Source organism: Tenebrio molitor, chromosome 5 (genome assembly GCF_963966145.1).
Source record: "Tenebrio molitor chromosome 5, icTenMoli1.1, whole genome shotgun sequence".
Taxonomy (NCBI): domain Eukaryota; kingdom Metazoa; phylum Arthropoda; class Insecta; order Coleoptera; family Tenebrionidae; genus Tenebrio; species Tenebrio molitor.
In genome coordinates, this window is record NC_091050.1 from 17,055,719 (window position 1) to 17,062,013 (window position 6,295).

The 6,295-nt window shown below is 31.9% G+C and overlaps 1 long non-coding RNA gene across 1 annotated transcript; it reads right to left on the reverse strand.

Annotated features, from left to right (window-relative positions):
* Positions 1-418: 418 nt before the first annotated feature.
* LOC138130066 (uncharacterized) lies at positions 419-1,662 on the reverse strand. Its single transcript, XR_011159488.1, has 3 exons — positions 1,144-1,662; positions 594-1,090; positions 419-545 (listed from the first exon to the last, which is right to left on the reverse strand). It is a non-coding gene; the product is annotated as an uncharacterized lncRNA (long non-coding RNA).
* Between the last annotated feature and the right edge of the window lie 4,633 nt (positions 1,663-6,295).

The following is a 6,295-nucleotide window of genomic DNA, read 5'->3' on the forward strand; positions in this document are numbered from 1 at the left end:
TGTTTACTTTTATCATCCCAGCACCCGACATTTGTACAGGGGTTTGAGCTTGTGTTAGCCAACAGAGCACAAATCTGTGAATTTTCAAATTTTTTGTATTGTACCAATCTATGTTGTAAATTTCTGTAGTTAAAGTATCTGCCTAGAACAGAACTATTTGTTATAAAAATGTGAAAATTGTGTGTCCAATACTCACCTCTATTTCAATCTCACCAGCCGGGATAAACATGATTGTAAATACAATGTTTTGTAGTAGCAAATAAATTATACTTTCAGTTATTTGAGCGGAATTTGAAGACCTAAATGTAAAACTCATTTGCAAAATACATCAAAGAATTCAAAGTAGGATTCAAAATTTAAAGTTTGGATCTTTCTTAGAATATAACGATAAAGATAAGTTGAGAAGGCTTTTCTGTTCTAAAAAATAATTTAAAAATTCTTACTCATCGAATATGACAAATAAAGGAAGGCATGTTCCTCCAATGGTAAGAAAATACTGGAAAACTATAAACTCCGAAAAAGCTATATTCAGCTTTTTGTGCATTCTGAAATAAAGTTTGGAAATAACGTGTTAATAAATACGAATATCTTACTCTAGCAAAAATTTATGATATCGATTATATTCTTTGAGTTTTTTCCAGCAGAGTTCTTCATGGTCTTCTGTAGGTTTTGGTCCTATTTCAATGCAACGAACTGCTCTGGACAACAGAGCAAATTGTATTTTAAGATTACTACACATTAATAAGTAAAATCCATCAAATACTCCTGCTAGAAAGACCATTTCGACGTAGAAAATGCCTTCCAAGACGTAGAGAATAACTCTCATAACAAAATTGTTCCCAGGAATCCAGCAAGAGTGTGGTAATAATAATTCTTTATCAAGATATGGTGTCGTCAAATGAACTAAAGTAGAAACAAATCCACCACCCCAAAATATTTTTATAATTGAAACGCAAAGGTCCATCAATTTTCGAAATTTGTCTCCGGTAGATGTGTCAAATGAATCGTACGTCCAAAAGCGAGAACGTTCTTCAAAGATTTCTTCCCATAGAGATCCATGTTTCAAAATAAGGGTTTTCCTGATTATCAGCTGAAAAGTGGAATATTAGATTATAGTAGTGCCTAAAATCTTAATAAACCTACATTTCCAAATGTGGAAATTGAACTGAAGATTTCAGCAAAGTCAGAGATGTCACTGTGTTTGTAACGAAGATTGAATATTACCATAAAATAAAAGGTAATCAATAAAGGATAAAGAACATAAAGTGCAACACTTTTATGAAAGAATGTGCTAGATCGTCTTAAACCAGTTTGTCTGTAACAGTTAAAAATAAACTGAAAATAATCCTTTTTATTCTCAAGCATTGCAAATGTCTAAATGTGAACAGAGTTAATACGCGTTATTAAACCAAATTTCTGCTTTAATATGACCGCAGACAACCCAAGACTTTTGCTTTTGTGCCTATTGAGTCGAATTAACAATGAGACAAAATAAAAAATTCAATCTGTCGTCAGGGATCTCGATCACTCATCAAAGCACTACCTATTAATTAAAATTTAAATTTTTAATTAGTGGACAATTATCGTGTAACGATGATTTTGATGTTTTATAATTCCATTTGTTCTTGGCTTTGAAGAATTTTCTCCCACATCAAAGGCGCTTATTAATGTTAATTGTGAAGTAAAGTCGAACTTGCAATTACTTGCAATTACTTATTTAAAGATTTGATACAAGCAAGCAATTAGTCCACCTAGAACGATACTACAGATTTTTGAATAAACATTTCAAATGTAATTTGTGTTGAAAAGGGAATGTAAATTATTTATAAAATAAGGACTACAATGGAATATTATTGTTACCTTTTTTGTACTGGTAAGAATCATTTTTTTTATGAATAAAATGTTTTCTTTGTTTTAGTAACTAAAATCTGTTTTTATTTTTAAGGTGATTTAAAATGACAATGACGTATAAAGGTAAAATTTGTGGCAAATTTAATTTAAATTTTCTAAAATATTTGTTTTAAATATTTTTCTAAGTTACAATTATTCTCTGATCAGGAAGTATGTGTATTAGTGCTTCTGACACATTCGGGTTCAGATATTTTCATAATTTTTAGGAGTGGAAATTGGAATTTTTGCAGTCTCGTAATTTTTTGTGACAATTAATTTGTGGTGGAAATCTGTTTTCAGATTTAAAAATCGATATCTCAAGAACCGTCAGTCCAAAGATCGTATACATATTTATAATACACGAACATAAATCAGAATTTAATTGTCTATCGACGTCTGCAACAAATTACCTTTTAAAAAGATGCGGAAACGGAAAAGAATAGAACAATGAAGGTTGTGGAAGAATTTTTCCTTTAAGAAAATAAAATCGACCTGTTCAGATTCTTTAACCAAGAAGAAAATACTTCCACTACTCCAAACTTTTGAGGATTGCTGTATAAATAAGTTAGCGACAGATTAACGATGGCAAAAATTAATTATTAATTAATTAACCCCAGTACTTAAGTAATAAAAATACTCACATTAGCACATTATTGCACACATTAGAGTTCAAAAAATTCATAGGGGAACTCGAGGCAGAGCACCGTGTCGGGCAGAGAGGTTTTTGCAAGTTAGTAAACTCCGTCCACTGATAGATTGCACTTTTTTAAATATCCTTAGATAACAAAATCCCCAAACCATAACATTAAAATATTATCAAAGTATCGTAGATTGTGTTGGTAATACCTCGAAACATTCGCGCCACTGATTCTCATTGGTTCTTATAAAACCCACGCGAAAAATAAATTATATGACATTTCAAATTTGAAACTGTCAGTGCTGTCAAGTGGTTTAAGCATTTAGATTTGTGATTTTTCATCTTCAGAGCTATGTTTTGCGTTCCTCTGGTTTTAAAAGTTATTAGTTTTGATCGTGCTGCTGTTTTGATCTGTTCCGTTGCGATTTTTGTTGATTTTTTTGAATTCGTGAAGTGAGTGCGTGCCTCAAGAATCTAGCATAATGAACACTTTAAGTGACATTACAAACATCGAAAATGATTCAGAGGTAATTTTTGTTCATGCATTAAATAAATCTTTTGTTTGTGTTTAGCCATTTCCGAAAAAAGCTGGATATTTTAATTTCAGTAGCCAGCTTTTTTCGGAAATTAGAAAATGAATTGTGCCTTACATTTTTAATTCCGTCGGGCACATTATCACTCGTGAAATACTCTGTATTAATAAAACCCAATATATTTATTACTCCTACTATACTGAAGTTTTCTTTCGTCTTTCCTAAATGCAAACATGCAGAATAATAATAAAACATCACGTGTAAACCTGCTCTTTCCATTTTTTAAATTTCGCGCCGAATCTATTTGTTGTAGCGTAGAGCGAACACTTTTAGTAACATTTATGTCAAGCAATCTATGAGTGGACAGAGTTTACTCGTATTTAGTTATCTTTTTATTCAGGCCAAAAACGCTCTCGTGGCGTTAGCAAACTGGTCGCTGTGAAATGTCAAAAAGATATTTGGATGTGATGTATTACTGTTTGACTAGTGCAGATTTATGTGAAATCGATTTTGGAAGTATTGTGGGAAGTACTTATAACATCGGTATACAGGGTATTTTCGAAGTTGAGGCGTTCCTTGTAATATGAGGTAGGTACTATATATTATTCTTAAGAATTTTAGCCTAAATCTTCTTAGTAAAATGTTTGTATTAACGGAGATAATTGATTGTATATTTTTATTGTTTTATAATATTTTGAATCAGGTCCTATTTCTCCGCTGTACCTACTAGATCAGTAACTGGCCTGACCCAGGATGATGTCTTTCCGGAAATCACTCTGCGTACTCTCTGGATGCCGCAGCTGCATTCTGATACCATTGCCCATCCATTAGCAATATATCTCTGAGCTTATTATTTTCGTAATGATAAAGCCATTCCATTCATTGTTGATGTTAAGTTACCTATTAATAGTTAAACATCATTTATTAAAATTTAACATAAAATAACATTTTTAATTTACAATGCGAAAATTTCCGATAATAATGCGAAATCTGGAAAAGTGCCCCGAATGGTTGCAGCGTTTCCACGTTGAATGGCAAGGGAAATCCTCTCAAAAAGGAATTTCTTAGATTTTGAATACCCTGATTCCGCGATAGGTCGGTCTCCGATGACATTAATGAAATCTAGTGTTTCTTTGCACCAAGGGCCTAAGGTTTCAAAGGCTAAACCTTTAAATATGTAGTTTGACGAAATAATTGAACGATATTTGTTATGTTTGCGTTTGCAAGCCATTTCAGCGGCAAAACCTGAGACTTCAGATGTTTTCAATACGTAACTGTCTGCAAGTGTATCTACGACAGTAACGTCCCAAACCAAAGGTTGACCTTTATTCCACGGTACTAAAGTCATCCCATCAGGGCGTTTTCCGTCATCACGAGATAGTCCGTTTGGTTCTAAAGTTGAATTCACATGAATAGAAGTTAAAGACCGGTTGATAATAGAATTAATTTCAGTGTGTCTTGAAAATCTACCACTGCTTTTGGAACAACTTAGACCGTGAATACCAATTTCATCAACTTTCGCATTGCATTTGCAAATATGAGGTGTACAAAAATTACAACCCAATCTTAAACCAATACAAACTTGGAAGGAAAGAAGGAAAGAGTACCAATATTAGGAGAAGGTATTGCATGTAACCAAGATCCTGATTCTCTGCATTGCAAAGCCTTAAAACGAGCCAAGTCCCTAGATGAATTAAAGATTAAGTTATTGTCAATTATTCTTTTGATATTGATATTATCCCAAGTCTTCTGAAATTGTGGAATTGTTGGTCTTTCGTTCTCATTTTCTACATCCCAGACTGCTAAAGCTTCATCATAATGGTGAATAATAAGCTCATTATCCTTTGAATTTAGTAATTGAGAAACAAGCTTTTTAACACCATGAACTGAAGATAGGAAAGCAGGGAGGCAAATATCGGAAATGCGGCGAATTCCCAGTCCACCAAATCTAATCGGTAAAGTGGACTGACACCATTGTAAATCAGTTAAACGTAAATTAAGTATTTTTTCTAAAGAAGACTTTAAAGAATGGAATTAACGTAATTAGAAAATTTCCAAAAAGTAGTTGTTCTTAATAAAAAATTAAATTTTGATATGAAAATTAACACACGTATTTCAGATACACCCTGTATACAGGGTTATGATAAAATAACGCACAGTTTTAATTTTTGAAATAATGCAAAAACACGTCAAACAGTTTTTTAAATTCTGCGTCTTTTAACGTATATAGAAAAAAAAAATGGGTCAAATTTGTCAAAGTTATCACGTCATTAATATTTTTTTCATTTCATTTCAAATGGGAAGCTACGATTCCGATTAGATTATTTGATAGAGCTTACATAGAGATTACATAAAAAAAATAAGTAAATTTATAAAGAACGAAATGAACTTGATTTTAATAATAATAACTAATAAATAAATTAAATAATACTTTAAACCAAGAATTTACTCTAAAAACTGTTTGACGTGTTTTATTAATACTTTAGGTTTTCTGAATTTTGTGCCTTACTTATCATAACCCTGTATATGTTTTTAACATTTTATCTTCTACATCCAGTAGTTCCAAACCAAACTTCTCCTTGGGCTGCGAGACGTTATAGTGACAAACATTTATCAGTTAAAGAATTAATTAAATTAATTAAACCATAAAAAAATACCTTCGAAGTACCACCACACATTTTCAGATTTGAAGAGTTACCAGTGTCAGGACAAAGTAGTTTTCCTGACAGGCAATATTATTAATTATAATTTAATAAATTACAGCATAAGGGTGTTGTTATTTATTTTTTGTACTCATAGCCTTGAAAGCAACGTTTCCAACATCCAACGCTCGCTCCGAAACGAGTGCTTCCCGGTCGACTCGAATGTAAAAATTGCAAAAAACACTGGCCCTTTGAGGCATTCAAAAAAAAATCTGTCTTGATGATAACAAAGTTTAGTTCATAAAATACAACTTCCCTGGGTTTTCCTCCATTAAAAAATTACGGATTTATAATCGTTGAAAATTGTTCCTACAAAATTCACAAATTATTGCAAAAATTGAAATATCAAGTGAAGTAATTGTTTCCAATAACCAAAGATCACTGCCTACTTGGTTTTATGTTCGTTTATGTTTAATGTATTAAAACAAAAAATTTTAATTTAATTTTCGTACAAAAAATATTGTACGAACCACTTGCGTGAAGACATCTTCCGTTCATTCGCGCATTAATTAAAGGCACTCGCTCCTTCGTCG